Here is a 22,489-nt window from a genome sequence, read left to right on the forward strand (position 1 = left end):
CATTGGATGACTTCTGTAGAAAGGACAGTGGCACTTCCTTCCAGCCCAGAAGGCCTCCCCTGATATGTAGCAGGCACAGCCAAATCCTTAACAAGTAATACACATTTAACTGCCTAGCTCTTGCCTGATTTCCAGTTTTGGATACAAATGATAGCAATCATGGCTGCCCTTTACTTCTAGAGGCAACAATTAATTCCTGAAAACTTACCAAATGGGTTTATTAAATTCTGAGTGTTCAAACATACATTTATTCATCCTCAATTAATTTTCATTTCCTAATCATTTTGGACATGAGCTGCTTGGAATTTACCTTGTCTGAATTAACCTTTTTCTTCATAAGGCAAGTTCACAGCATGAACTAGATTTGAATGGGAAGGATTAAAGTACTGGCATGAATCCACTCATTTAGTAAGTGAACATCTGTGCACCCACTACATGCTAAGCCCTACAACATTAGAGGTAGGTGATACAAGGCAACCCCCTTCAAGAACCTCACAGTCTACCTGAGTGAGGATGTGAGAGGGGACATTAGCACATAATGGCTGCAGCAGGAATGAAGAAGAAACAAGACACAACCTTTGAATATGGGCGATGAAGATTCTAGATAAGATGCTGGAAAACATCTTCTACTGAAGAGCATACACTTTAGAGGTGATTTAGGCACAGGTTCATGTTCTGGCTTTGCCATTCCCTTGGTCTGTAATATGGCATAATTGCTGTTTCTTTTTCTGAAAAAATGATAAAAGTACCCACCTTATGTTCCTACCCTAAGGGACATTAATAAAGTTTTGAGATATTTGGTTGGCACACCTTAGAGTGGGCACTATTGGTATCTAGTGGGTAGAGGCCAGGGATGCCACTAAACATGCCACAATGCACAGGAAAGCACCCACAAGAAGTGCCAACAGTGCTGAAGTTGAGAAACACCAAATTACATAGTGTGTATAAAGTGCTTAGCACAGTGGTAGCTATTATTGCTACTAATGATAGTATGACAAGGGCACTGGATGTGCTGGATAGAGTGGGACACACCTATGCTCTGCTTCCAGCTATGTCTCTGACCTTGGATGAGTTCCTGATCACTCTGAGCCACATCTATATATATTAAAGTCCAGCGACTGAATGGCGGAATGACCAGAATGACCAGAACGACTAATTGACCAGTTGCTATGACATGTACTGACCACCAGGGGGCAGACGCTCAACGCAGGAGCTGCCCCCTGGTGGTCAGTGTGTTTCCACAGTGGGAATGCTGCTCGGCTGACCAGGATGAGCGTCGCTCCCACAATGGGAGCAGCCGCTCAGAGGGTAGGTCCACAGCTCCTCAGCTGACTGCTGACTGGGATGAGCAGCTGCTCCTGCATTGGGCCAATCCCTGCAGGCTATGCCCCACCACCAGTGCATGAATCTGTGCACTGGTCCTCTTGTTTATAAATAAGAATGATAATACTAATCTTGATAGGGAAACATAAAGAGAGTGAGTTGACTCAGATGGGACACCTGGCAGGAATTGGTATCCAGAAAGTGTTCATTCCCTTTGTTGTCCCCACAACTTGCTGATGCCCTTTGCCCCTTTCTTCCAAGGGTAGGAGTTGGTTGGTTGTTTTTTGAAGGAAATACTCTCCAAAGAGTAGCTCAGCATATTTCCCCAGGGAATATGAAAAAGCTTACTGAAAATGAAAACCCATTAACTGTGACTAATATGAGCTCACTGAAGTATTTGTAAGCATCCAGGAGGATCTTTTTCTCAGTCACCACCTACCATGAATCCTTTGAGCTTAAGCCAGTTTGTGAGATGATTTCTAACCTGCAAGTACCCTTTTTGTCCTGGAGGAGGCACTGCAGTCCCATTTTTCAAAACCTGCAGCAGACTCTATTTCCAAAGAAAATCAGTTTAAGAAATATTTGGAGAATCAATCTGCTATTCTCTTCCTGTCAAGGAAAAGTGAAACAAGGCATTTCAGACACCATTTTACTGAGCCTTTTGAATGGGCTCAATGACTGAAAAGAGGCATCTCATCTTTTCAGCAATTGTTTGTACACAGATTATATACTATTTTAGAGTCTGGTTCAGAAACTAAAACAAGATCCACGTTGATCAAAATGTCCAGAAGTGCCCTAGGGATCTTCTCTATGACATCCTGTCTTGGCTTATGCCCCATTCACATCCAATTTTCACCTATTATTATTCTCAAGAAGTGTTTTCTGCCTAACCCCTGATGTTACTTAATTTGATAAGTAATGTCTATTTATAATAAGAGTGAAATAGGTAGGTAAAAATAAATAATAGGTAGGTCAGTAATAAATAGAGGTGCCAAAGAAGATGGAGGCATAGAGACTTTGTGAAATGGCCACTTAAGGGGCATCATGAGCCAGGCAATGAGGAAACAGAAGCTTGTTTGGAGTTTTGTGGCAAAAACTAAATCATATCTTCTAATTATAGGCTAATGTAGCAATAATATTAACAAGCCCTCACAGTTGATTTTTAAGAATTCCAAAGTACTTTTGTGCTCACTCTTTTTTGAGGCTCACAACAGTTGTCTGAGACAGGTAGGGCAAGAATTGAATTTGCAGTTAATTTTTATGTGACCTCCAACTTTACACAGGGTGGAATATTGTGGAATGTATCCTCATATCCTTCCAGAGGAAGTTTATTTTAAGAGAAATTATTAATTAAGCCTTATTAAGTCCATCTGTAGAAAATGGGTGTGATCCCCTTTAATCATAAAAGTGAAATCATCACTTAGTCTATAGTGGTACCAAGATGGGGTTAGTTACATCCTGTACCATGGGCCAGAACTGAACAGATAATGGCTCTACTTCTACCCAGAAGGACTTTTCTCACTGACATACAAAGATAACTAGGATTAATCTACCCACTTCCATCTATAGATATATTTCAAAAGAAATGTACTATCTCAATTTTCATCTCTATTTACTGTTTTCTTGCTGCCTATTTTTAAAATAATCATACTGTGTCCTTTATATGCATATAAACATACAACCAACACCCCGCCCCCCACCAACACACACACACAGACTGATTTGATCCGTATTTGAAAATCAGGTTGAAATGTCTTAATTTCAGAAAGACGAAGGGGCAAACAAATGGGTCTGGGTAAAACTTCACTTTAAGATGCCCCCAAATCATCAGCCTAAAGGTCGACTCTTCTGGAAAGCTCCCCAGTGTCACCAATAGCCAAGAAATGGCATCCTGGTCTCCCTGTAGAATCATATATGAAGCTGACTGCTGGTTATCTGTTACTGGGAGAGAGGGAACCTGGGAATCATTCAGAGCCAAATCCCATCCAATTATGGGCCAATTACAGACCTTCTTCCACAGCCAGGAGCAGGTCAGACCACCAACTGAGCTGGTCTCAGAGCCCCTGGCTTGCTGAGACTCTCAGTGCATGGGAAGAAGAGCCCGTGGCCCAGATAAAACAAAGCAGCTAATAATGCTTGGAGACCAGCACAGGTGGCAAATGCAACTGCATTAGAATGACCCCTGAATCTCCTCACTCTCTCACTGCCATCCCTCTATAACTGACTCCAGATTCATTTTCTCTCTGGGGTGGTACCCTTTCTTACTAGGTGACATTATGAAATGACATTATGAAATTGATCCTGGACTTGGTGTCAATGTGCTGTGATCCTGTAGTCTTGGCCACAATAACACCAAGGAAAACAGTGCCTGGATACCCACACTACCACTGACAATTGCATTAAACATGTAGGAGTTAAAATGCCAATAAACTTGAGTTAGAAAGTTGTGTTAGGTAAAAATAAAGTCATCTCTATTAACAATCAAAACAATTTTGTGAATACTGGCCAGCACCTCCAACCAACTGAGATAATTCCATGTTCACATTCTAGCATCCAAGAGTGTAGTTATTTCTCCAGGCTGGCTTTGCATGTCTGATCTGCCAATTTGAGAAGCAAGCTTGTCCTTATCTTTAACTGAGATCTTGATGAAAGTAGGGAAAAGGCAGCACCAAGGACAGCATCCTGTTAGGTGCAGCAGTGGAAACTCTTTAGATTGGCCTAGAGCAGTTGTTCTTTAAAAAAAATTAAAAAATATATATATATTTCAACCCTCACCCAAGGACATGCTTTTAAAAATTGATTTGAGAGAGAGAGAGGAAGGGAGAGAGAAATATCAATGTGAGAAACATTGTTTGCCTCTCGTATGCACCCCGACTGGAGATTGAACCCACACCCTGGGTATGTGCCCTGACAGGGAATCGAACTTGTAACCTTTTTGGTGCACAGGAAGATGCTCCAACCAACCGAACCATCGGGCCGGGGCTAGAGTAGTCATTCTTGAACTTTCTTGTGCATCAGCGTCAGAGGGTTTCCTGAAACTTAGAATGCTGGGACCCACCTCCAGAATCAGAGTTTCTGATTCAGTAGGTCTGGGGTGTGTCTGAGAATTTGCATTTCCGACAAGTTCCCAAGGGGCTGCTGCTGCTGTTTTGGGGGCCACATTTTGGGACCCACTGACTTAGAGCCATCAATCTAGGGTTGGCAAACCAGACCCACAGAGCAAATGCAGCCCACCATTTGGTTTTCTTTTTACTTAAACTTTTTGTTTTGAGGTAACTCTAAATTCACATGCAGTTGTAATAAATAATACACAGAGATCCCTGGATGCAATGATTGGGAAGAAAGAATAGGAATTTCTATGAAAATATTTCTAAGGAAAAACTTGCCAAGTTTCAAATATATGCAGAGACTAAAAAGCCAGGATTGAGAATCTTCATTCAAGCATACTGTTATAGATGTCCAGGTAGTGGAAGCAAAATACAAAAAGGGTTCTAACTTTCAACACTGTCCAATGCAAGAAAGGACCAGGATCACAAGTACTTGGCTGATTGATAGGCAGTTGCATAGCTCATCTCAAAAAGTAATTATGACATAAGAAGTGAAGCCAGTCTCTGAATAACTGAGTTGGTCAGCCCTGGGCTTTGGGTGAGAAGGACCTATTCTAGTTACCTTTGCCCTAGAGCAGGGGTGGGCAAACTTTTTGACTCGAGGGCCACAATGGGTTCTTAAACTGGACCGGAGGGCCAGAACAAAAGCATGGATGGAGTGTTTGTGTGAACTAATATAAATTCAAAGTAAACATCATTACATAAAAGGGTACGGTCTTTTTTTTTTTTTTTTTTTTTTTTTTTTTTTTTTTTAGTTTTATTCATTTCAAACGGGCCGGATCCGGCCCGCGGGCCATAGTTTGCCCACGGCTGTCCTAGAGTCAGGCAGCAGAAAATTGCTGGATATAGTTAGACCTATGGTCCTCACCACTAACTGCACACTAGGGTCACCTGGACTTGCTTGAACCCACCTTTGGCCAATTAATTCTTTGAGGGAGGGGTGTATTTCATGAGACCCTCCCCCAGGTGAGTCTAGGGATTTAGGTCAGAAGGACTGAGTTAGAGGAAGTTTCTCAGATCCTCCCTGGACAAACCAGAATGAAACCTTTCTTGCTTAGAAACGTATTTCTTGGGTTGAATGTCAAAGTTGTTGGGGTGAAAATTTCTAAATGAGGAAAACAGTCTAGCATTCTTAGGGAAGTCATGCAGCATAGATACACTCATTCAGAAGATTATCTAGCGGTGAGCCACAGCCTCTGTTTGGGATAGAACATGGGGAAGAGATGCTAAGTTATCCAGACTACCATATGAGTCAAGAACAATAGCCATATTGGGTTGAGAAGAAGTTGAGTACACTCTGGTCCCTACTAGTAAGTATGCTGTGCCTTGTCATTGTTGTGATATGTGTCTAGCCACCAATATGTAGAATTATATTCTCATAGGTCAGAGAGGACCATCAATGTCATTTAGTCCAACCAAGACACCACAGCCTGGTAGGTCCTTTCTATATCCCCTGCTTTGTAGATATGACTCCTACTCTGGAGAGTCACTTGGGTTTCACCATGAACTCAGCAACTTTTAACCCTTATCCCAATCATCTCTCTAAAAGCTGCCAGGGATGTTGTTCCCTCCAAATAATCCCAGTTGCACTCTTTGGAGTGACTCATTAAGTAGAGAGTCCAAGGGAGTCCCCATTCCATTGGAGTTTCTTTTAACAAGTTCAGTCTCTGGTTGTAAACATAAGTGGATTATGTTTTCAGTGTGATGTGCTAGGGAGTAACTGATGGGTCATCCAGCTGTGTTGACTTGTTCCCACAAAGCTGAATCCATGAGTTCTCAGGATGCCAGCTCTCTAGAGTCTGGACACTTACCATTTCAGAAATGCCCAAAGCAACATGGTCTTACCCTGGAGCTATGATCTGGTTTTGGAGGAAGTGCCAACTTTTTATGATTCTGATCAATAATAACTATTCATTAACATAATATAAGAATGGACTTGGCCTAAGCCAACTGTATTTGTTATATATTGCTCTGTAACAAATTACCCCCAAAATAGCAGCTTAAAACAATAATAAAAATTATTTCAGGAATTCAGAAGTGTCTGAGCTGGGTGGTTCTGGCCTATAGTCCCTCATGAAGTTGCAGTCAAGATGTTGGCTAGGACTGCAGTCATCTAAAGCCTTGACTAAAATTGGAAGGTCTACTTTCAAGATGGCGCACTCATGCTGCTGGCTGGTTGGTAATGACTGTAGTAAGGAGGATTTTGTGCCTTCCCAGGTGAACTTTGCCATTAGGATGTTTGGGAACCCTCACAACATGGCAGCTGGCTTCCCCCAGAGCCAGTGATTTAAGAGACAGCAAGGCAGAAACCTCAATGGCTTTTATGACCTAGCTTTGGGAGTCACTGTCCACCATTTCCGTGATATGCTATTGTTCACACAAGTTGGCCCTACTCAGTGTTGGAGGGAACTACCCAGGGTATAAAAACTAGGAGGCAAGACTCACTGGGGGCCATGAGAGGATGCCTACAACTGCAGCCTACCCCTCTTTTTTAAAATTGTTGAGTAAACTGAGGTTCAGAGAAGTGAGGTTTGCCCAAGTCAGAATGTTAACATTTCAGTTTTTGCTTTTCTTTTAACCCCGCTAACCTTTTTTTAATGGTCATTTTGTTTTTGTTTTTTTAAATATATTTTTATTGATTTCAGGGAGGAAGGGAGAGGGAGAGAAAGAAACATCAATGATGAGAGAGAATCATTGATTGGCTGCCTCCTGCATGCCCCATACTGGGGATCGAGCCCACAACCTGGCATGTGCCCTTGACCAGAATCAAACCTGGGACCCTACCTTCAGTCCTCAGGCCAACACGCTATCCACTGAGCAAAACTGGCTAGGGCTCAACCCCACTAATCTTCACCACCCCCAATTTCTTGTATTTATTTAAAATACCAAATGCTATTTGTCTTTGGGGAGATTAGATAGATTATTTCCAAATGTAAAGCCAGTGTCTCTTGTGTTTTTAACACAGGAAGCCTTCATAAACCAGACAACCTATAAGCATAGTGCATATTCCAAACACTTGGGAAATGTTCTTCTTCACTTCCTTGCATCATTAGGGATGAGGTGTTCCAGATGGAGAAAAAAGAAAGCAGAACCCTAAGGAAGGCAAATCCAGTGTTTGAAGGATACATTTTAGCCTTTTCACACTGTTCCCTCTCCTTGGCTTATTTTGAGGGTGAAAACAAGAACCATAAGAAAAAAGGAAACAAGAAACATGAAAAAGCAGAGAATATCACAAAAAATCAAACCAATGCAAGGGACATGCTCCTCAGGACTTGTTGTTTCATTAATCCCAAATGAAAGACAGTGATCCAGCCACATGCACTCCCCATGAAAAGCCCAGAGCTTTTCTTTCTTTCTTTTTTTTCTGAAAACACATAAAAATACATGTGTAGACACCCACACACAGATTTTGAAGCACAAAACTCAAAACTGTGATAAATATTATTAGTTCTTTTCTTTTCAGGATCCTCTGTGAAACAGCCATCGTCTAAGAAAGGCAACAACCAGAAACCTCTTGTATATTCTCCTTCTCTATTCAATCAGTTAAAAAATGACAAGGCCCGTCATCTCTGATCAATGTAACCAGTCAGGAGATATGATGACTTTCTCCCTGCCTGACCTATTTTGTCTAATGGGGCCCACTCATTTGCCCTCAGACAAGCTACCTTCTCTCACGAGTTCCATTTATAGCAGGGCTTTGTTAATGGTTAAATCCTTAGGAACGGATCCATCTCTCTCCCAAGGTTTACTTCCCCTGTTCAATAAATTAAGCAATGCGATCAGACATCAGACTGCCCACTTCTGCTTTATTTAACTCATATTCTTCGCAGCCCACAAAATACTGCAAATTGACAGGTGAGAACAGTATAAATCCCCATTGCCCACAGTTTGTGGTCACTTGCAGTCTGTGGTCACTTGCGATTTGTCTTGTATTTAGTTCTCCAAGTGATGCTTGTATGACCTGTGGGAATTTTCCCAAGTCCTTGATAGCAGTTTGAGATATGGAGCTAAAATGCTTAAGTGAGGAGCCCTGGGCCTTTGCTAATGGTGAAGGGCCTCCTTTCTGAATCCTCAGGCAAGAGCCCTTGGTCAAGAGCTATGAGTTTCTGATGTTTGACCCTCTCTTCATCTTGAAAGGAGGTTTACAAACTCCATTTATCCACTGTTCTTGTTTCTGTCACACAGGTGACCTCACTGAACAACTGGAGCATTAACGGCCCAAAGCTGTCAAAGTGACCTGTGCACTTCACTCCTCAAAACCTCTTCTCTCTTATTTTTTAGTTGCCAGAGCCCTGCAGTCAACATATCTTTAAAAAAAAAAAAAAAAAGAAAAAAAGAAAAGAAAAAACACAAAAGTGATAATGTCACTGCCCTGCTGAGCATCCTTTAGTGGCTCCCCATTACCCTTAGGGACTACACCAACTAACACAGTCAGACTCACCAGTTTTCCTCCATCTTGCATTTCTGCCCATGCAGGGCATTCCTTGCTCCAGCCCTGGTGAACTTCTCCCAGTTAATGGAGGTGCCATGCTGACTCTAGGCTTTTACACATGCTCAGAATATTCTTTTCCAATCTCTCCTCCTCTACCCATTAGCTGGCTAACTCCTACCCATCATTCAGGGCCAGTTTTAATACTATTTCTGAAAAGCCTTTCCATAAAGCTCCTTAAAGTAGATAAAGCATTCACAGATTCCTATGTTTGACCCATCACAGCAGAGCCCATCACCAGGAAGTAGTGGGCTGCCATCACTTATTTTATTGTCTGCCTTTCTTTCTAGATGTTCAGTCTCATGAAGGGTGATAACTTGCCCACTGGTATAGCTACAGAACCTAAAACATTTTCTGGCATATAATGCAACTAAAATAATAGAGGTATCTGGTTCCACCTTTAAGACAATTTAAGCACAGAGACTCACCTAAAAGAAACAGACTCCTGGATATAGACAGAGAACAGACTAACAGCTCTCAGGGGGAAGGAGAGTGGGGGCTGAGTGAGATGGGTAAAGGGATTAAGCAAAGCAAAGAAGAAAAACTCATGGAAACAGAAAACAGTATGGTGATTGCCAGAGGGAAGGGGGTGAGGGGAGGTAGAAGTCAGTATAGGAGGGATAAATGGTGATGGAAGGAAACTTGACTTTGGGTGATAAATATATAATACAATATACAGATGATGTATTATAGAATTACACACCTGAAACCTATATAATTTTATTAGTCAATGTTACCCTAATAAATTCAATTAAAAAAGAAAACTTTCTAATCTAGAAAAAAAGAAACAAATTGATAGCCAAAAATAGCCTCAAAAAAGAATGCAAATCGTCATCTAAGAGACATTTACATTGTAAAACACACAGTTAAACCACCTAAAATTATCTGGATTCATTGTCAGCCCAAAGATTCCTTCATCCTAAAGACTTCTTAGCCCAAGTCTCTCTTCATTATTTTCCCTAAATCCAGTTATCCACTGATTGTCCCAGTCCTTTTTTTTTCTAATTTTTACTCCATATATATATATATCCTCACCCAAGGGTGTTTTTTATTGATTTTTTTTTAGAGAGAAAGAGAGAAAGAGAGAAACATCGATTGTTTGTTTCACGTACGTATACCAACTGGGGATTGAATCTGAAACCAGGGTATGTGCCCTGACTGGGAATGGAACCCACAACCCCTCAGTGCATGCGACGACACTCCAACCAAGCCACACCAAACAGGGCCCATTCACTTCTTGTAATTCTCCTCTGCAGCCATTTAGAGTTCTGCCAACCACCAGCTTGAGTCCAAGATGACAAAGACTGAATCTTGCTTGAAAGGCAGAGGGGGATGAAGGGATGTGCTGACTTATAAGCTTTTTGTGGGTCTTTATCTCTGAATAAATAGCAATAATAAATGCACATTTATTGAGTATTTACTATGTGGGAGGCATCTTGCTAAATGCTTTAATATGTTATCCTCACAATAATCCTGTGAGCTTGATACTATTATTTTCTTATACTTCGGAAGAACACTTGCCCCAGGTGACACAGCTACTAGTAAGAAGCAGGAGATCTGGGATTGGAGGCAGGATCTGCACTAAAATGTCTCCACAGCAGGTACTCAGTAAACTTTTGTTGAATGTATACACAAGATCCGCCTAGGAAGCAGCTTGGAGACCGGCAAGGCAAGGGGCATTATAGCAATTTCTCTGATGAACTGATTGTTGCAAGCATATGCCAAAGCTTTACTTCAAAGTTGCTTCAAGAGTCTTCAAAAAGTCAGCTCAAACACTTAGAATACGAGAAAAATGTGGTTAGATAATATTGTTAGGCCAGGTACAAATGGTCATTAAACAATGTGACATGGCTTATTTAGTGAGGCAAGTAAATCTAATTTCCCAGAAGGGACTCTTCATCTCATAGTTCATCAGAAAATCACTCATATATTTTATCAGAAATGCTTCCCAGAAGGGGCCACTCATCACACCAGAGCACAAAGCTGTCCCAGCGTGGGTTTGGGATCATTTTCTTTCACAGAAGCATTTCTCAACCTCAGGACCCCAGACATTTGGGCCAGATAACTCTTTGGGGTGGTGCTATCCTGGGTACTACTGTAGGATGCTTACAGCAACACTGCCTCCTATGCACAAGATGCTAGTGGCACCACCTCCTCCTGGTTGTAATACCAAAACCATCTCCACTTATTGCCAAATGTCCAGCAGGGGGAAGATATGGCCTACTGCCCTCCATTGAAAACCACTGCTTTAGACCCTGGATCCTCAGTGTGGTCCATAGACAAACAACAGCATCCTTTTGGGAATTTGATAGAAATGCACACCCCAGGTCCACCCCGGACCTCCTGAATCAGAGAATCTGCAATTTAACAAGACATTGGACAAGCGCTTGCTTCTAGGCAAGTGGTTCTCAACTGTGGCTGTACAGCAAAGGCTTAGGGAGTTTTTTAAAAATACTGATCTCAGCCCCAGAGATTCTCATGTCATTGGTATGAGGTATCCTTTGCTTTGGGAGTTTTAAAAACTCCCTAGGTGATTCTAATGTGCAGCCAATTTGACCTCCTGTTCTGTGTGGTTAAAAAAAGTACCTCACAACTGTGGGAGTGATTTACAATAGCCTATAAAAAAAGACCCCACACTTCCAAAGTGGCTTTAACTAACTTTTAAAATAACTGTGGGAATGATTTAGGGGAAAAATGAAGTCATTGATTAAGCTTCCCCAGATAGCATTTCAAAAGTCAGAGCGATCAAAATCATCCCACAAAATCTTGCTGATTAAAAAAAATTGTGTACTTGAAAAAAATTAAATAGAAAACTCGATCAAGAAAATGGTTTTCCACAAAATGTAAAGAGCCCATGCAAATTGGGAAGCAAAATTCTAACACCTTAATAGATAAACAGATAACGGAAATGAGCTCACAATTCTCAAAAGTGGATGTGTAATTAGTAGAGATGCATGAGAAAATGTACAGCCTCACTAGTAATCAAAGGGATGCTCAAAAAAACAGTTATCCATTTTCCTCTAATAAAATTCACAGAGATGAGTGGGAAAAACGATAATGAAACAGACACTTGTTCATTCTTTCAATGGATGTTGAGTGTCCACTGTATAGCATGCACTATACTGGCATGGATGATGAGGATATGGGTCTTTGTAAATGGAGAAAGGCCCAAACCAGTTTGGCCTAGATGGAAGCCATCCTAAAGAAAATGTTCATGTGGAAAAAGTTTTGTTCATTTATTATAGCAAAATTGATTAAGAAACTAAGTGTCCAATAAAATGTTTTTTGATTAAGTATCCACCTAATACAACATGGATACTATTTGTAATATGTTGAATGAGAAGTGAAAAATACAATCATCCTTGGCCAGGTAGCTCAGTTGGTTGAGTGTCATCCCTTACACCAAAATGTTGTGGGTTCAGTTCCCAATCAGGGCACATACCTAGGTTACGGGTTTGATTCCAAGTCGGGGCATGTACTGGAGGCAACCAATCCATGTTTCTTTCTCTCTCCTCTCCTCTCCTCTCCTCTCCTCTCCTCTCCTCTCCTCTCCTCTCCTCTCCTCTCCTCTCCCCTCCCCTCCCCTCCCCTCCCCTCCCCTCCCCTCCCCTCCCCTCCCCTCCCCTCCCCTCCCCTCCCCTCCCCTCCCCTCCCTCTCTCTCTCTCTCTCTCTCTCTCATCAATAAAAAACATACCCTCGGTTGAGGATTAAAAAAGAATGCAAACAATAGAAAACTGGAAAAATGGTTCAGTGATTAACTACATTTTAAAGGTGCTACGTTGTTTCGTCCCCACATCCAAAACACAATATACATTTGGATATTTAAAGCTCCGAGGGGCCCTAAAACTATGAAAATGGTTTATCTTTGCTTAACCCAGTATTTCTCAATCTATCTAACCATGGAAAGTTTGTTTTTCTCCCCTCTCTTGCCCTCCCTTTCTTTCAAAACTTAAACTTGTTTTATCACCTCTTGGAACTAGTTTTTCTCAAAGAAACGACCACGCGCACAATTTAATCGTGCGCTGGGCCTCTAGTACATATATATAAAAGACTAATATGTTAAGTGTCCCTCCTACCCTCCGAACAGTTGCTATGATGCGCAATGACCATCAGGGGACAGAAGTTCAACACAGATATGTTGGCATGTAAGGTAGTATTTAAGACTATGTAAAAATAAAAGCTATACACATGGGTATACACATATGAAAAATTCATCAAGCTGTTCATTTAAGACTTATGCATTTTACTCTATAAAAATATTTAAAAGAAATCCTGCTAAATTTGGAGAAGGCAAGACATTTAAAAAAATTAATTTTGGTGTTCATTAGCACAAGAACAGGAATGATAAGTAAAATTATTGATACACTACAGATATATTTCCATGTATCACTTGTTCCTACAAGGTGACTCCCATTATATATAAGTTTTAAAGGAGTTTAGTGTAGGGGAAAGAGCTCCAGACAGGCTTTTAACTCTGGACCAGTCATTAACTAGCTGTGTGACCTTGGACAAGTGACTTAATACTCTGAATTTTAATTTCCAAATTTCTAAAATGAGGAGAAATACTGAAACTCTAGTTCCATTCACTTTTGAAAGTAGTTTTACTATTTTAGAAGATTATAAAATGTTATAGTTATATCTTTGCCTGATGGTACATCAAAGGCCAGGTTTTTATTGGATTCTGAATCTTTGGGCCACTCACTATCACCATCTATCTACAGTAATAAAAGACAAAGATGCTAATTGACCACACCTTCGCTACACCCACCAGCCAATCAGAGCGACTATATGCAAATTAACCGAATCAAGATGGCATTTAATTTGCATATACTGGCTGGAAGCAAAGACTGAAGACAACGTAGAAGGAAGCCAAGTGCTGCAGAAGGGAGCAAAGTAGAGGTGGCAGAGACAGGAACGGAGCCAAGGCAGCAGAGGCGGGAGGTGGGAGCGGAGCCAGGGCCCTGCGGGTGGCTAGGGCGCAGCAGGAGGGCAGGGCACGGGGGGAGGGGGGTGCTGTGGCGTGCAGTGGGGAGGCAGAATAGGCCCTTGATGTCAGGGAGGTGCGGGACCTGAGCACTTGGCGCAGAGGGATAGGACAGGCTCCATGGGAGGGAACAGAGTGGAGCTGCACTCACACTCAGCCTCAAACTTCAGTTTCCTGGTGTTTCAGGTGGCCCTCCCCACCTTCACTGGGTTGCAAGGTTCAGCTCAAAAGACTGAGAGGCTCCAGGGTGGTTGGGAAGGCAGTTGCAGGGGGTGGGGGGGATGAGGCTGGTGGGCGAGCAGATTGTCTGGAGGTGGGGCAGCAGGGCTCCCGGATTGGCTGGGTTCAACAGGGCGGGGCTAACCTTTGAGAGGTGCGAGGGGAAGTGTAAGGGCGTGTGCACTGGCATGTGCCACCGGCCTGCCGGCTTTACTCTTGCATGCGACTGTGGAGGCAGCAGCGGTTACTACCCGAGCCCAGACGGAGCAGAGGCCGGTGCAGCAGAAGGACATCCCGGCATCCCGATACCAGATGGCGTGGCCCGCGGGTCATGGCCAAAGGGGAAGGCGCCGAGAGCGGTTCCACAATGGGGCTGCTGCCTACAGGCATCCTCCAAGTGGGTCAACACCAGGCCCAGGGAAGGTGAGAACCTGGCATCTGGTGGAGGGCAAGGGGCGGCAGCATCCGTGGAGCATGCGAGGTGTCGGGGGCGGTGGACATGGCCCTGATGGCAGGCTAGGCCTAGGGGACCCTACACGTGCACAATTTAATTGTGTGTTGGGCCTCTAGTATATATATAAAAGACTAATATGTTAAGTGTTCCTCCTACCCTCCAACCAGTTGCTATGACGCACAATGACCATCAGGGGGCAGAAGTTCAACACAGTAGCTGCCGAGCTGCAGTGACTTGGCAGCGGCTGTTCTTGGGTGACGCACCCTGAACCCAGAGAGGAGGGAGCCAGATCCCTTGCGGGGCCACACGATTCCACCTTTGGTTATGGGTTATTTTGTTGCTGGGGCACTGTTGGCCCCAATTCTGGTGACTGCACACTTGCATTTGTGTTGCACACCTTGTACGACAGCAACTTTGCAGAGTGCCCTCTCGCACTCCGGGACCCCTTGGGGGATGTTGGAGAGCCAGTTTCAGCCAAGCCCCGCAGGCCAGGCCGAGGGACTCCACCTGCCAAAGGGACCCTGCAGATGCCCTTCAATCCATGGCGCCACTCCAGGTGCGGCCAGCCGGGGAGGGACCATGGAAGGTTGGCTCTAGGCATGTCCAGCCCCTCTCTCCCAGTCCCACCCAGCCGGCCACCTTCTAATTAATTTCCTTTCAGTGTGCACAAATCTGTGCACTGGGTCACTAGGTATTACTATAAAAACAAAAAAAAACCCAACTGAGCAAAGTCTATCTGTTGTAAGGTGATCGTCATGACAATGTGCTTTCCTGGATGCCTTCCTGGAGAGAGGCAGGGAGGCCTACATTAGTTTCATAGGTTCTGTTAGCTTCATTTCAAGGAACTGGTTTTCCATTTGGATGTTCCAGAACCCCTGGCTGCTACAGACTGTTGCTAGATAGTTCTAAGAGGATGCTGGGTATTTCTCATGTAAGCACCATTGTCTTTAGACCTCAAATTCTCAGGCCTGAACAACAAAGAAGGGTTTCACTATCTTTAGAAACTCAGAGAACCTCGGTTAAGATAGCAATCACCTTGACTTATTTATTACTTTGGGTTCCCCTGGGCATTATTGAGCTGTGTTTCACTAGGGAAGTCTTGGGTCAGTGTTTCCCAAGTGAAGTCAATGGCCCTTTTATAAATAGGAAGGTCTGTGCTCTGAAGGATGGTGAAAAATTGACCACAAAACCAGGATCCGCCAGTGGTCTTGATTATGCACCCTTCTCCATCAAGATCTCCCCAAATTCAATGTTATCACAGCTTTTAGCCCCCAGCTCTGACTTGATATCTGATATAACAAACTCTCAATACAATAGGATTAAAAAAAAACACAACCTTTTTGAACTTACTTTAATGATATTTGACCTGGACCTACAACTTGCCTTTGTCTTAAGGTGACTTATATGCTCCACCTCCAGCACATAACACTACTTGAATCTTGATTTCAGGAGCAGAATATACCCCCTCAAAAAAGTCTCACTCTGTGTGACTCACACCATTCCTGTTTTTGTTAGGTATTGGTTGAAACATTTTAAGTTTTATGTTAGCCATACAAGGCTTCATGCACAAAAGCCAAAAGCCAATTTTGGTGGATGTTTCATAGTTTAAGACAAGTTTTTAAAGTTTTTTTTTTTTTTTTTACCAAGAGTTTTCTTTCTTTTATTTTCTGAGTGGCTGTTTGGGATACCAGAAAGAATTCTGAGTTTGGAGTTGCCTGGGTGCAATTCCAGGCTGTGCACTCCCTGTCTTCTGACTTTGGTGGGTGAGGTTCCAAGGAGCCTTAGTTGTAGCTTGCACTGCTTTCCTCTTCACATGGTCATGATGAGCGCATGGGACAATGTGTATGAATGTGCTTGATAAACTAGAAGGCTCCACAAATTCCCTCTAACAAGCTCCAAAGCATCAACCAGTTTGCTTTGGGTGCATGGCTAGCTGTTGCATATGAAACTGGACAGAACATAGGCATGGCCTTTCTCTTGACTACTTGAGTGTCACTGTGTTTATGATTCTATGATTTAGCACCACGTAGGAGGAAATAATCATTGTACTGCCCCTGAGTGTGTGTTGAAAGGACAAAATGCAGACAAGTGTTGAATGGAGTCTATTTTATAAGTGATGTATGTGGGGCCATGGCAACCATGAGTAACAGAGCTATAAATGGGTCATAGCAAAGCATAAACATCACATGCTCCTCAGCCTGGACATAGGGTGATACAGGGAGATATTGGGCATATCACCTCTTCACTAGCCAAGGTGAGCCTTTCCTAAACTAGAAGTGAGGCTTCTGTGTTTTTTTGTTTTGGGTACAAAAGGTGGCCTGGGTATCTGGAGAGTGACTTTTTAGCAGGGTGCCTCACATTCCTCTTTTCTCTCACAAATGTCTCCTATGGGAGAACAGGACACAGAAGAAGAGCTGACAGCTGGTGCCTAGGCAGCATAGCAGTGTGGCCCGGGATACCACCCAACACACTTGCATTCCAACAACCTGACAAACAAGTGAGCTTTCCAGCCTGAGCAATTTTAGCTCTGGATCCCTTCCCATTATTCCAAGTTCTAAATTTGAGCACTGACCCAGGTCCCTGGATTCTTGGATTCTTGTATTTCAGTAACACCTAGCCAATTGGAGTACACACCGAGTCCCCCAAGGCCAAGGACAGAAATGCTAGTTCTCTGGGGGCTTTGAACTTTCAGAAGGTCCTTGTGTGACCTTATCCATCATTGGTGTCCAGTGTCCAAGGTTGCTGGGCCCTCTTGGATTCTACTGGGACCTGGGAGGGAGAGGGGAGTTGGGGAATGTGTGTAGGGTGGTGTGCAGAAAGCCAACTGCAATGATTGCTCCATTCCCTCTGCTGCCTCTTGCTTTGCTCTTTCTACAAGGAAGAATTGGGTTCACTTTGTAGATTAAATGAAGTAATGGTGTAAAGTCAGTGGTGGCATGCCTGGCACAGACTAGATATTCAAAACCAGCAACATCACCATCATCTAGCTGTTCCTCCACCCCCACACAGAGTACAGGCTGACGGCACTGGCCCAGTTTCCCCCTCTTCAGCCAGGTTCCCAGGCTTCCCTTAGGTCACAGACACACTGAGCAAAGGGAAAGAACACTGTTCCCTTGGGCCAGTGTGATATAAAGAATCCCATGCTTTTGCTTTTCTAAATAATACAGCCACCTTGGTGATCCAGGCAAAGTGAATAAAGGTTTGTCTATGTTTTCAAAACTATCTCAAAGTCAGAGAGGTCCATAAGCTGAACCAGTCGTGAGGGGCATCTTAGGCTTTTAAACAGTCACTGAAGAATTATTGCAAATGGCTCATCCTAAATTTCACAGGATTAGCCATAAATTCACTACCTGAGATAGATAGGTGGTGGTCAAAATCCATTATCAAGCCTGTTATGGAAATGATTCCCACTTCTGGGTTGCAGATGGTGCTTCACAGTCTGGCCGCTTCTGGGAGAGAAATCACACTTCATAGAACATGCTTCAGTGACAATTTGCAATGAATCATCATCACCCCTTCGGTGCTGCTCAGAGAAGCCGAAGGAATGTCTCGGCTTCAGGGCAGCTCGTCATGGCCTCTTGCTTAGCCAGACACTGGCCATATGTCAGCTAGGACAGCGACGATAGCAGTAAAATGGCTTGAGCACATACAAGCCATCATGGGGCTATGGCAGACCTGTAACACCATGAGGACTAGCACATCAAGTCAACACTCCTGATTTACTGCATCTGTTGCCCCTCGCTCCTTCCTGCTGCTTCACATTGCAGAATGTGGGTTTGGCTGTAACTCCAACTTCAGTTCTTATCCTATTCTCACTCCTCCAGTGGTCCAACTCATCAGTCCTCAGGCCCCTGCTATGTGTCAGGTGCTATGATAGGCACTGTGATGTAAAAAAGAGTACGACATGTTCACACCCTTTAGAAGGTCACAGCCTAGTGGCAGGACAGCTATGACAGGAGAGTTATGAGAGGAGAGAGATGATGCATATTAGCAAATAATTACAATGCAGCATGTTACAGGAAGAGTCATGGAGGAGATTTTAGTAAAAAGTTATAAGCAAAGAGGGAGAGGTCTGAAGGCTCTTGTTATGTTACAGAAACAGTAAGTGACCAGCAAACTCAGTGTAGGGTGTATGAGGGAAGGTGGTCAGAGACAGGCCCACATGTTGGGCCAGGATGAGGCTGTAAACTTGCTGGTCAACAAAATGCATTTCACCTGGAAATCCTGGACTGGGAAGGAGGTGGTATCTTGCTTCCTCTTGGTCACTAGCATGGACTAAAAATTGAGTTTCTAAAAAATGCTAGAGCCTGGCAGGCGTGGCTCAGTGGTTGAGCATTGACCTATGAACCAGGAGGTCACGGTTCGATTCCCAGTCAGGGCACAAGCCTGGGTTGCGGGCTTGATCCCCAGTAAGGGAAATGCAGGAGGCAGCTGATCAATGATTCTCTCTCATCATTGATATTTCTATCTCTCTTTCCCTCTTCCTTCCTACCTGAGATAAATAAAAACATATATTTAAAAAATGCTAGAGAAATAGAAGAGCCTGTGCTAACTGCTGGTGATAATGCTTTTCACTTCTGAAATAAAAAATACCTTCTACCTTTCCCACTGGTTCGAGAAAAATCCAAACCTTCCCTGTTAGTGGAGTGGACGGAGCTCAAGTTAGGGCACCTAAGTTCAAATCCTAGCTTTTCTATTTACCGGCAATGAGACGTTGAGATACTTACTCTGCTAAATGACACAACAGGCTTTGTAATCTCTAGAGAAATACATAGGACAGCAAAGCTTTTGAAAAGACCTCTACTATAGAATTCTCCTCAGGGCTCAGTGGCCAAAACTGGGTCCCATGCCATCCTAGCTGAAAGAGAGCCTGACAGGTGTAGTATTTGACAAGTGCAGTAAAGAGCAAGGGTGAATGTGGCTGTGGATAGATATGGAGAGAGCCAGACCACAGTGTCTGCCACAGTAGGGGGGAACATTGTCTGTGGTTTTTTCTTTCTTCAGCCATTCGTAATAGGAAAAAATGTGAGCATTCCATTTCTTTTTCTTTTCTTTTTTATTGTTAATCCTCACCCGAGAATATTTTTTCCATTGATTTTTAGGGAGAGTAGAAGAGAGAGGGAAAGACAGAGAGAAATATCAACGTGAGAAAAGCACATAGATTGGTTGCCTCCTGCAGGAGCCCCAACCAGGACCTGGGCTGGGGAGGAGCCTGCAACCAAGGCACATGCCCTTGACCAGAATTGAACCTGGGACCCTTTGGCCCGCAGGCCAACACTCTGTCAAACAGTCTAGGGCTGAGCATTCCACTTATTAGAAAATGTTCAACCCATTCACATAAGGGAAGACACACAACGAATGACGCCAAGGAAAAATGAAAAACAAATTTGTAAATAATGTCCCATGATGCCTGATTACGAGAAATTTTAAAAGAGAAATAGCGCCATATCAATGAGCTTTTGCTGCAGAACCAACAACCCCCAAATCCAATGGCTTAGAGCAAAATCATTCTTATTCTGGCTGATATGTTTGGGCCCAGCTGGTCTAGACTGGGATCACTTATGCGTCTGTGGCAGCTGAGGGTTCTGGGCTAGACAGGGCTTGGTTGGGACACATTAGCTGGGGTGGCTCTGCTCCACATATTTCTTGTCCTTCTCCTGGGATCAGCAGGTTAGCTTGGGCATATCCTGCTCATGGTAATGGCAGAAGCACAACAGAATAAACAAAAACATGTGGTACCTCTTGAGGCTTAGGCTTAGAACTGGCACACAATCACTTCGGCCTCATTCTGTTGGCTGAAGCAAGCCGCATGGCCAAATATGAGAAATTATTCCTCATCCACATTAGCAGAATACTAAAAGGTGCCATTGCCATGGAGCTGGTTATAGGGAGGGGAGGAGAACTGGAGCCATGATTGCAAAATGACCACAGGAATGGAAGGTCTTACAAGTCATAAACATAAGGTTAGCATCATACTCTAATTCTTCAGAAGGAAGCTGTCCTAAGGTAGTTTGAAATTACTTAAATCAATAGAGCCAAAGTTTATAATTATACTTTCTACTCATAGTTCACTTTGTATTCATGGAATTGAGAGATGAAGTGTTCAAGTTCGATTTTGACTGGTACCCTATCATACCGATTTACAACCTGTCCCTAAAAAGATCTCATGAAAACTAAACTAATGCTTCCTTTGGTTTCTCTTTTGCAGACATGATGTGAAGAATTGAAGAGTAAGAGAACAGATTAAAATGAAAATAGCTCACTAAAAATTTTATATATTTGTATGAAGATTATGAACCTCCTGAATGCCTGAGATGAGCAGAAATATCCTGTTTGTACATTTATATCTCTTCCTTCTAGTTGGCTGCACTTCATACTTTGTCTTCATGTTTGGCACCTTTCAGAACACATAGTTCAAGAATCCACCTCCTGAAGGTGTAGTTTTGAGGAAGAATATGATTTTACAGAGAGGGATATGGCCATACGCATAACAATGATTGTGATTAGAAGATCTATAAGCTACTTTCCACACTATTTTGGTCATTATTTGGAATGTATTTTAGTTCTTCACCTTCTAAATTATATCAATAAAGTTTTTATGAGTTCAAATAAATATGCAAGTAAACGTAAAATATGAATCAAAACTAATAAATTTTCATAACTTTAGAGAGCTACATATGCCCCCATATGGAAATTCTATATAATAAAAGCCTAATATGCTAAGTGTCCTACCGTTTCTTCGACCGTTGGACCAGTCACTATGATGTATACTGACCACCAGGAGGAAGATGCTCCAACTTGTAGGTTAGCTTGCTGCTGGGGTCCTCCCGATGGGGTCTGGGTGAGAAGGGCCAGCACACCATGGAGCCCTCCCGCAGTCCCTCCCCGCCCTGGTGGGGTCCCTCAACCTGGCCTGCGGACATCCCCCGAGGGGTCCCAGATTGCGAGAGGGCACAGGCCAGGCCGAGGGACCCCGTGCACCAGGCATCTAGTGAGATATAAGAGCCAGTCAAAACCCACATTGTCTAAGTGGGGGCTGACTGATCAGTGCAAATTAAGTTAAATATTGCCTAAGGAATTAATTGGTCATCGTTGATATTCCTCCTCCAAGTGAGTGCATTTTATTTCCATAGAGGCTCAGAAATTCTTTTTGCCCAGATGAGATAGAGTTCATTATAAGGTACAGTGAAATAAAGCTGTGGGATTAGAACAAAAGAGAGGGATAGATCATAACTTAGTTGTCCTAAGAAAGATGAACTGTATCTCCTGCTGCTAAGATGGAGATTCTCTAGGAAACTTAATCGAAGGCCAACATGATCAGAAAACAGAAGGAATCATCCCTGCCCCTCTAGAGTTTTCTGATCTTCCTAAGATCACCAGGCAACTTTATATTATGAAGATTTGAAGGACCAGGTTCTCAGGACCACACTGTTTTAAAGGCAAGTATGTCAGCTACCTGGTATATAGAGATGCCAACACCATGACTTTTATCCTTTCCTCAGTACCTGCCATTAAAAAATCAGATGTACTTCTAAACATCTCAAGCAAAACCGAGTCTTTAGCTTTTCTGTTTCCTAGAAATCGGCTTCCCAAAGCAGGACTATCACTGTGCACACATGTGACTGGCTGCAATTTCAGGGGGTCTGAGGGGTTCAGGTTTTCCTGAGCAGGTGCCCACCTGATCATGAGTTCCAGATATCTCGCTGGAATCTGGCTTATCCTGGTGATCTCAATCTAATAAAGATGTACGGGGAATATCAATCAGAACCAAATATGCCAGCCTGATCACGTCAGCAGAGCAGGTTCTAAATACTAGAGCACTGTGTTGCTGTAGGCCAGTGGTCGGCAAACTGCGGCTCGCGAGCCACATGCGGCTCTTTGGCCCCTTGAGTGTGGCTCTTCCGAAGCCTTA

The 22,489-nt window shown here is 43.2% G+C and overlaps 1 protein-coding gene across 2 annotated transcripts in view; it reads left to right on the top strand.

Annotated features, from left to right (window-relative positions):
* SMPX (small muscle protein X-linked) overlaps nucleotides 1-21,303 on the top strand; it is a 54,197-nt gene extending 32,894 nt beyond the window's left edge. For both annotated transcript variants that reach the window (XM_036305809.1, XM_036305808.1), the window contains one exon: nucleotides 20,786-21,303. The gene's annotated coding sequence lies outside the window, so the exon portion shown is untranslated. The remainder of the gene's footprint in view (nucleotides 1-20,785) is intronic.
* The last annotated feature ends 1,186 nt before the right edge of the window (nucleotides 21,304-22,489 follow it).

This window comes from Myotis myotis, unplaced genomic scaffold (assembly GCF_014108235.1).
Source record: "Myotis myotis isolate mMyoMyo1 unplaced genomic scaffold, mMyoMyo1.p scaffold_m19_p_4, whole genome shotgun sequence".
Lineage (NCBI taxonomy): Eukaryota > Metazoa > Chordata > Mammalia > Chiroptera > Vespertilionidae > Myotis > Myotis myotis.